Genomic DNA, 8658 nt, shown 5'->3' on the forward strand with positions numbered 1-8658 from the left:
CACTAACTCTCCTCTCCCAGATTAAAGAAAAAGCCCAGATATTTTATCATTTCATGTATAAAAAAAAAAAAATCTCCCAAAGAGAGTGATTGTTTTTAAACAATTATATTATTGCACTACTTAATAATTCACAATATTTTAAAATTCCTTCAAATATCCAATCAACATTCATTTTTATTATACATTTGTTAAGAGTTTCCTTTAAGCAATAACCAAATGAAGTTTCTGTTTATTTACAATCTCTCTCCCTCTTTTCTCTCCAGTTACCTCTCCACTCCTTATAATTTACTTTTTGGAATAGCCAAAAATTTCTACAGGTTTGTTTTATGCAGTTTTCCATATAACCTTATGTAACAGTTCTATTAATAAACTATTATTGATATTTTGACTGGTCCAATGAGTTTAAGTGATCTATATAGATCAATTTTCCAACACTCATTTCTTTTTTCCTCTCACTTATTTAAGCATCTATTATTTTGGACTCTCTAGATCCAGACCATGGTCACTGACTTGGTCTACACTACTGACGTAGTCCCAGTACTGGCTCTCTCACTTACTAGATGTGTGACTTTAGGAAAGTTAGCTTACATGTCTTTGCCTCAACCTCTTAATCTGTAATATGGATAATAATAAAATTACTATGAGCCTTTCACTAACCCCATAATATCTATGTTACTTTCATATGAAGCTATTGTCAACTGTAACATCATCATATGTGCAGCTTCATACACTGAGAATATTCTTCCCCCAGAACTTTGTATGGTTTGCTATTCTTAAGATCTATGATTAAATGTCTATTGGAGTTACTCAGCTTGTCTGGAAGGATTAACTATGTCCAATCTTTTTCATCATGGCCTCTTTATTCCCTTGAAAACACCTTACAAATAAGTGTACTTGTTTGCTTATTTTATTGTTATTATCTTTCTATCTCTAGACTATAAGTTCAATAAAGGCAAAATGTAAGTATATTTGCTTGACTGCTGTTTACCTATCACCTAGCAGAGTTCCTGGAACAGCATAGGCATTTAGTATTATTGTCTGGATGAAAGAAATAATAAAGTATTCATCACATTTGGCATAGAGTAAGTCCCAAGCAAATACTACAATTAATGTTGGGATAGAAAACATCACTCAATCTTCCCTTTGGATTTAACCAATTAAGACAAGATATAAGAAACCATGGAAGATGAAATATTATTGAATCAAACCCTTCTGAGTCCTAATATATAAGCCACCATGACACTACTGAATAGAAGAATGTGACTTGAATATAGGAGAAAATTAGATATTCCTCTTTTCCACTCCTAGTCAGGACTTTGGAAAACATTTATTAGTAAAACTTTTTATAGTAAAAGTCGACTTCAAATACACTTAGTTTTCATATAGAAGATTTTTGACTACTTAAAATTGAATTTCTGCCATAATAAAAATAGATAGGAATATGGTTGATTTCTCAGTCACCAAGCCCTCTTCTTAAAGTCTGCCCCAGTAACCCCACAAGTTATGACACATGATGTGGTGTGATGAATGTTAGGCTTTCTGCAATCAGATTGTATAATCTTCACCTAATAAACAATCAAGTAAATGACTGAATTAGAGAATAAGGTATTCTTCCAGTGACTTTTCCAAAAAAATAGAATTTTTCATAGTATCTTTTTCTGATACTAAAGCAGGAATATAGTAGAAGAGGTACTTTGTTCACTGTCTCCAATGATTGCTTTTGATATTATTGCTATTTTATTGTGATTTTCAGAATAAGATCTCTGCTTTCAAGAAACTACAGAACATCAGGAACTAGTGAAAAGTAATAGTCAATCTCTGATGGCTAAGAAAAGGATTTTCCATGGAATTTATACCCTAGAGGTTTACCTTCTAATATGCTAGTACCCAGCCATCTATGGTTAATTAATTTTAAATTTAATCAAAAAAATTAATTCTTCCTTTTACCAGACATATTTTAAGTGGAACTAGTAGTCCTCCTACTAGATTTTGTAGGTATATACATGTCCATCATTCTGAAAGTTATGTTGGATGGTACTGAGCTACAGTACTGACTATCTTGTATATATTTTCCATGAAAGATGTCTTTGGACAGAACAGAGTCAAGAAAATCAATTTGTATAGGGATATAGTAAGTCAGGTAGGGGAGAAAGATAGTGGCGGTAGGGTGATACTGATAGAAAAGAACTAATATAAAATTAAAGAGATAGAATCAGTAATTCACATGAGTAGATGCTCTTTGTTTAGGAAAACAGAAAGATACATCCAGAATTTCTTGCTTTCGTGGCTAAGTGTCTACAAACTACAATTAGAACTTAAAATTTTTATCCTATGGATTAGAGTAAGCTTCAATAAATCTAGCCTAGTACTTTTCATGGTTATTTCTCTGACCAAAGAAGAGATGGAGTCTTTATAGCTTGTCTGCAGGACTTTGGATTTCAGCTCAGGTCTCAGTAACTGTTCAAATCTAAAAACATTCAGGTCCACCACAAATAAGCATCAGCATGCTGCTCAGTGCACTACAATCTATATCTGGAAGAGAAACATTTCTCCTAAAAAGAGCAACACAATTTTTATTGACAAAATGCTGACTCAAAGAGGCCTGGACATCAATCTATATTATCAAAAGAACACTGGGCTTAGAAGTTTAAAACTCCATTATTATTTCTAAGATTTAATCCCAGAGAGTTATTTTCTGTGTATCTATAATTAATGGTATAGTTCTTTTTTTCTGTTCCATTTTTTTGAATGTGTATCCAAATCTATTTTATTTTTTATAAATTTATTTCTTTTATTGGGGTAACATCTTGAGAGTCTCCCATTAGAACCACAGACACACACACACACACACACACACACACTAAATGGTGGGGGAATGGACAGGTTAAGATTTATACCTTCTAGAAGTAAAACTTTTATATCCCTATCTTCTGTAAGTCCCATTAATGTTTTGGGATTATGAAGACTATATAATTCACATAATCAAATTGCAGGGATTAATGTTAAAGCACTGGAGAATGATTGAAGGCAGCAGTGGGAAATATAGTAGTATTAGCTGTTCGTTCCCACAACCCCATCTAAATTTGTATTCTCTGAGTTGGATGCATATTTCTTTTTCTTTGGAAGATGACTCCAAAATGTGATGATAAGGAAAGGAAAAAGAACCAAAACCAATGTGATAATATTGTAGAAACCAAAGACTCCATTTCCACCAGGATCTCTGGGAAGTTATGACAATGTCTCTCAGAAAGAGCCTCTAAAGGATGAAATGTCTGTATATCTCTCCTACACTAGTTTCCATCTCATGTTGATTGGAAGTTGCCTCTGAACAGGGAAAAAAAAAAATCAACATGCTTTCGACATGAGTTATTACAAGTCAGGACTATCAACTATAGCTGGAATAAAATCAGTCAGTAAATAAGTGTTAGATGCTGTTTAATTTTTGTACTGCTCAGATCCACTTAAACTTCTTATTTCTATGCTTTAAGAAAATGGCGGTTTTTCTGGCATGTGATCAATGTAGACCTTTAAGGTTCATGTTCAGTAAGCCTTGCCACTTGAGGTTTAATGCCTTATAGTCACCATCTTGAAACTCTTACATGTGTTTTGAACTTGTGTTTTGTAAGTAAAATCTGATGAAACAGGAAGCATATGTGTGAGAGCAGGTTGATGAAAGAGAGGGTACTTGCAGTGTTGGCTGCTGAATAGCCCCATCAGTCACCATCTCTTTGGGAAGACTTCTACACTGCATGCACCCCACCCACTAGGTACAACCAGTGAGTGGGTTACTCCCTTTCCCCTAGATCACTGCTGCCAGCTCTCCCTTCCTCCACAGTGACTAGGTCACATCAGTGGCCTTTGAACACCAGGGCACAGGTACATTTCACAATGGGTCACATTTCACAATGTGTCTTTGAGTGGTGTGAGACAGTTACAGGCTTGGTCCCAGCTAGCAGCATCATAGCAACTGGGTAGGCAGGGCCATGCCTCTTTGTCTGCCTGCAGTATAAATTCTTAGTGCTCTCCAACAGAGAGGTTAAAATCTCTTTGTGGCCACATGTCAACTGTGGTTTGGGATGGTGAGTCCATGGAAAGGGCAAATACACTCTCCACCCAAGTTTTCCACCTGCCCTATGTAGTATCTTGGCCCTGCAGGTGATCTAAGGACCAATCTGACACCCAAGTTACAGTTGCTCACATACTGAGTTGAGCAACAGCGTGGGTACCTATGGTAGCTGTCACTCTACCTAGGATGTCCCCTTACTGTGGGAACACAGCATTAAATATCAAACAGAAAACATCCCTTCTGGTCAAGAGAGAAGCTGAAAGTGATAAAAGGGAAAGTTTTTGTACATAATTTTAGTATCTTTAATACTTTTTTTTCTGCTTCTTAAGCAAGGAGTTCCATTTTGTATTGGGCTCCCCAAATCATGTAACCAATCCTGTTATAAGAAAATAACCAACCATAATCTCTAAAAGGGCAAGAAATACAGAGGAATCAAGGTATTAAAGTTACATATGATGCTGCAAATGATACTCATCCTCACCCTCTGTCACCTCCTAACTGCCCTTGTTCTCAGCCAGTCTAATTTGCTTGCCTTATTAGGGAACTCACTGTCAACCCTGAGTAATCTGAGCCTGTGATTGCATTGGTCTTTTCACTCATGGGCTGCCAAAATCACTGATTCAAGGGCACAAAAGCCTGGGGAAATTCTCCAGTGACATCTTCAAATTTGACATATTTTTTTGTCCCCATTATGTAAGAACAATCTAACTCATAATAATGAGGGTCAGTTATGCCTGTCAATGTGAAAATTCATTTGTTGGTTCAGTAATCAAAGCTCAGATTCTACCTATAAAGGACACATTTCCTTCCAGGCCCAAACTCCCACATTCAATACAGAAGAATCCAAGAAACACACACAGAAAATACAGATTCTATAAAATGGTTACTATATTCTTTTGCTAGGGCTACAATAAAAAAGGTATCACAGACTTAAATAAAAGAAAGTGATTTTCTCACAGTTGTGTAGGTTTAGAAAAGCAGAAGGTTCTGATGTTATTAATATGTTACCAAGTGATTTAACTGATATTAAGCGCCTACCAACAAGAACTGGTATTGTAAAGGAAGCAATGCTGTTCAATCCTGCATAACCTAAATCCTTATCACCATGACAATTCCATTCTTGAACACATCATAAAATACTAGAAAGGCCACAGGTAAGGTCACCTGATATCTACAAGGTATGTCCTTATTTCAACCTGGCTTGTGACCTTTCTGCATCGGATGCTCTGATATTGGTATAATATGAAACAAAATTCTCTTACTGCATGCTCATTCCCAATCCAGTCAGCATGTCAGTTCTTCAGATGTCCTTATATATAACTTTCCAGTTTGCCCTTACAGATACTAAGTCAACCTAACAAGTTATTCACCACTGCCAAGGTTACTTCAAGACACTTCTCCATCATTTAAAGTATACATTCAAGTGTCTTTCTTATAGGTCTTCTAAATACATCAGCAGTCCATGTTTAGCTAAAACTAACACAAAAAGCTAAACAATTAGTGAAAAAGATCCTCAAATTTCATTGATCATTAACTATTCATGGGGCTTTAACTTCATTAAGTCATATAGTTGTGAATTGAAAGAGAGATGTCAGTGCAAAACAAGTAATTATCAGGGGACACTGTGCCATCACTTCTTGAAACTGATTTAGGTCTACTAAATATGCTGGAGTTCAATCCAAAATACTTTTTCTATTGTGCCATTGCAGTGTGTATAAATTGCTGCTGTACACACTGGACCTTACAATTAATAGAGCTAATCACATCCAAAAGCTTTAAGTTCTGTTAAGTCAGAACTTTACTTGTCATCAGTCTCTATGACCACTCAGTAGTTCTCACACTAATGAAGTGCTAGAGTGACTGCATAATCCAGTGCTTTCTCAAATATACCTTACCTTATCTCAAATCAGCATTGATGAAAATCTTATTAACTGGTGTTGCAGCATGCCACTAACCACCAGTGATGGAATCCTTGCTACATTCTAATGATAACAGACCGCAGTGATTACATAGGTCAGATAATTGAAAGAACTCACAACTCCACAGAGCAAATTTATGAAAGGCTTTAATGAAGCAAGAACATTTTGAATAGAAATAAAGTGAATAAGCATACACAGCCTAAGAAAGTTCTAGGCACAGCTCTTCAGAGTCCTTTCTCAGTCACACAGGATGCTTTTTAACTCTGTATTTTAAACCAACAAAATTCAATGAGAATTTTGGTTCCAGGTGACATAGGGCACACATTTCCAGAAGGACTTTTATGTCCGGTTGGACACATATTTGGGCCAGCTGCTAATTGATTTCACAGGATGCAAGTCATCAATCTACGCATCCCTAAATGATATAAACATTGTGACTCTGGTGCTGCAGGACTTTTAGATATCTAATAGTTAATTATAAACTTCCAGCTAGCCTATCTCATTATCTCAGCCAAGAGTCAGTAACAAACTTCAGGTATCCCCATAGATAACACAAATAAGCACTTCCACTTAAGGTGTTGTATCTTATAGTGACCCAGTTCCAGAATCTCCTTCTGAATGTTCGCTTATTAAGAATACCTCTTGTTTTAACTTCTTAGATTTTTTGTTTATTTCCAAATCATAACCTGGATCAAAGACATGGTTGCAAGTCATTTATGTATGAGCTTCCTAAAAATCAAGAGTAGGTGAGCAGGGAAAACAAGATAGGAAAAGAGGGAAAACTATCAGGAAGGGTGTGTCATAGATGTTTCAGTTTGAATCAGCAGGAAGCACAAAATATTGACTCCCATAAGTGCTTGTTTGAAGCATAGGATGCTGGGAAACCTATTTAGTCACTCTCATCCATATTTGTTGAGGGTTGCTCGTTGGGGTGTTGACTCCATTCTTTCAGGCTGCACTGGTATGCAAATGGAGTAGTTTTGTTATGACTCCAAAGAAAGTCATGCCTTTAGAGATAGTCCTGTGACAGAAATCTTTTAGGGATTTTAAGATATTTTTGTGAAACACTTCCATCATTAAAAATTAAATTCCATAAATTTATAATTAAATAGTATTTAAAAGTCATTCATAGTCAAAACCATCTGTTCCTATTTATTTTTCTCTTATCTACTCTTGTGTATATTATCTGTATGGTGAATACTAATGGAGCACCACTGTGTATCTCTTTCCAGAAACACATTCAGTACATCATGCTGTAGTTTGAAATTGTCCATAGTGGGAATATTGACACCATAGAAATCAGCAAATACTACACATCAGAAGCTGCCTTCCCACCATGACCACCATCTAATTCCAGATGCTTGTTAAACAATCACTACCTGTCCCACCCCTGTTGCAGAAAATTGAAGAAAAACGTGTTAGATCTTTGAGATGGAAGACTATCAGAGAATGTTTGAATTTCCCACCCATGTAGCTGAAATCAGAAATCAGACAAAAAACACATGACACTGGTAGATAAAATAGACTATTCTCATCCCCAGGCTCCCAGCTTTATTCCAAAGTGCTAGTGATGCAAGGAAGTTAGCTTTCCCTATAATCTACATCTCTACCTCATGTCACACTACATAACCATTAATATAAGTGGACTTACTTGACTTAGTGGTTGTAAGAGCTCAGGTGTTGGCTGGACTACCATCCCACACCATTAAATGTAGTTTGTATGATAAGCTACTTTACCTCAATAAATGTAATTTGAATATAAAATAAAACAGGGAATGGAGGGTGATAAAATGAGATGGTGAAAATCTTCAAAATTTCTTTAAAAATTAAGGAACTGATTATTGACAATAATCAGTTATTGTCTAAAATTTTTTGGGTGGTGAATATTATATATGAATCATGAACTCATGAAGAGGGAGAGATTTCACATGCAAAGGGTGGATAATTGTCAGCAATCCACCTATGAAAGGACCTTCTTAGCTAAGAGTTCTCTTGATAAGACTGCCACTATACCACCAGACCCACACTGATCTTCATCTTTTGCACCACTCCTGTACACAAACCAATACCACAGTACACTCACAATTTCTTTTTTTTTAAGATGTATTTATTTATGCATATAAAAACTGGGTTACAGGCCAGAGGTGTGAGGGTGAGAGGATTTACCAGAGACAGAGCGGGAAACAGAACAGGCAGGTCTACTGAAATACACTGCTGAGGGAAGCAGCAGGCAAGACAGGAAATGTCTGCTGTGCCTATGGGTACCTCCCTGACCAGGGATCCAACTTGTGCTGCAGTGGCTGTGGATAGCTTTATAGATTGTGTCTTAATCCCTCGCACCACCAGGGAGGCCCTCTCACAACTTCTTTATAAAGAACAAGTCATATTTAATATTTGCTATGTGTTAGGAATCTTTTTGTGTCCTTTGTCTATATCATTATTTTAAACCATCACATCAATCTGACAATTTAATAGGATTATTATTCCTATATTGCAAATGAAGAAACTAGGCACAAAGAATGTAACCAACTAGGAAACAACATAGATTAAGTGGTAAAGTCAGGATAAAAACTGTTCTCTGGAAAAGACTTTTTCTTTATTTTCTTAATCTAATTGAAATTTGCTGTTACTTTAAAGCATCTTTTACCTTGTAGTCTTATCAAATGGTGGATG

This window comes from Talpa europaea (assembly GCF_964194135.1).
Source record: "Talpa europaea genome assembly, chromosome: 5".
In the NCBI taxonomy this organism is placed as follows: Eukaryota; Metazoa; Chordata; class Mammalia; order Eulipotyphla; family Talpidae; genus Talpa; species Talpa europaea.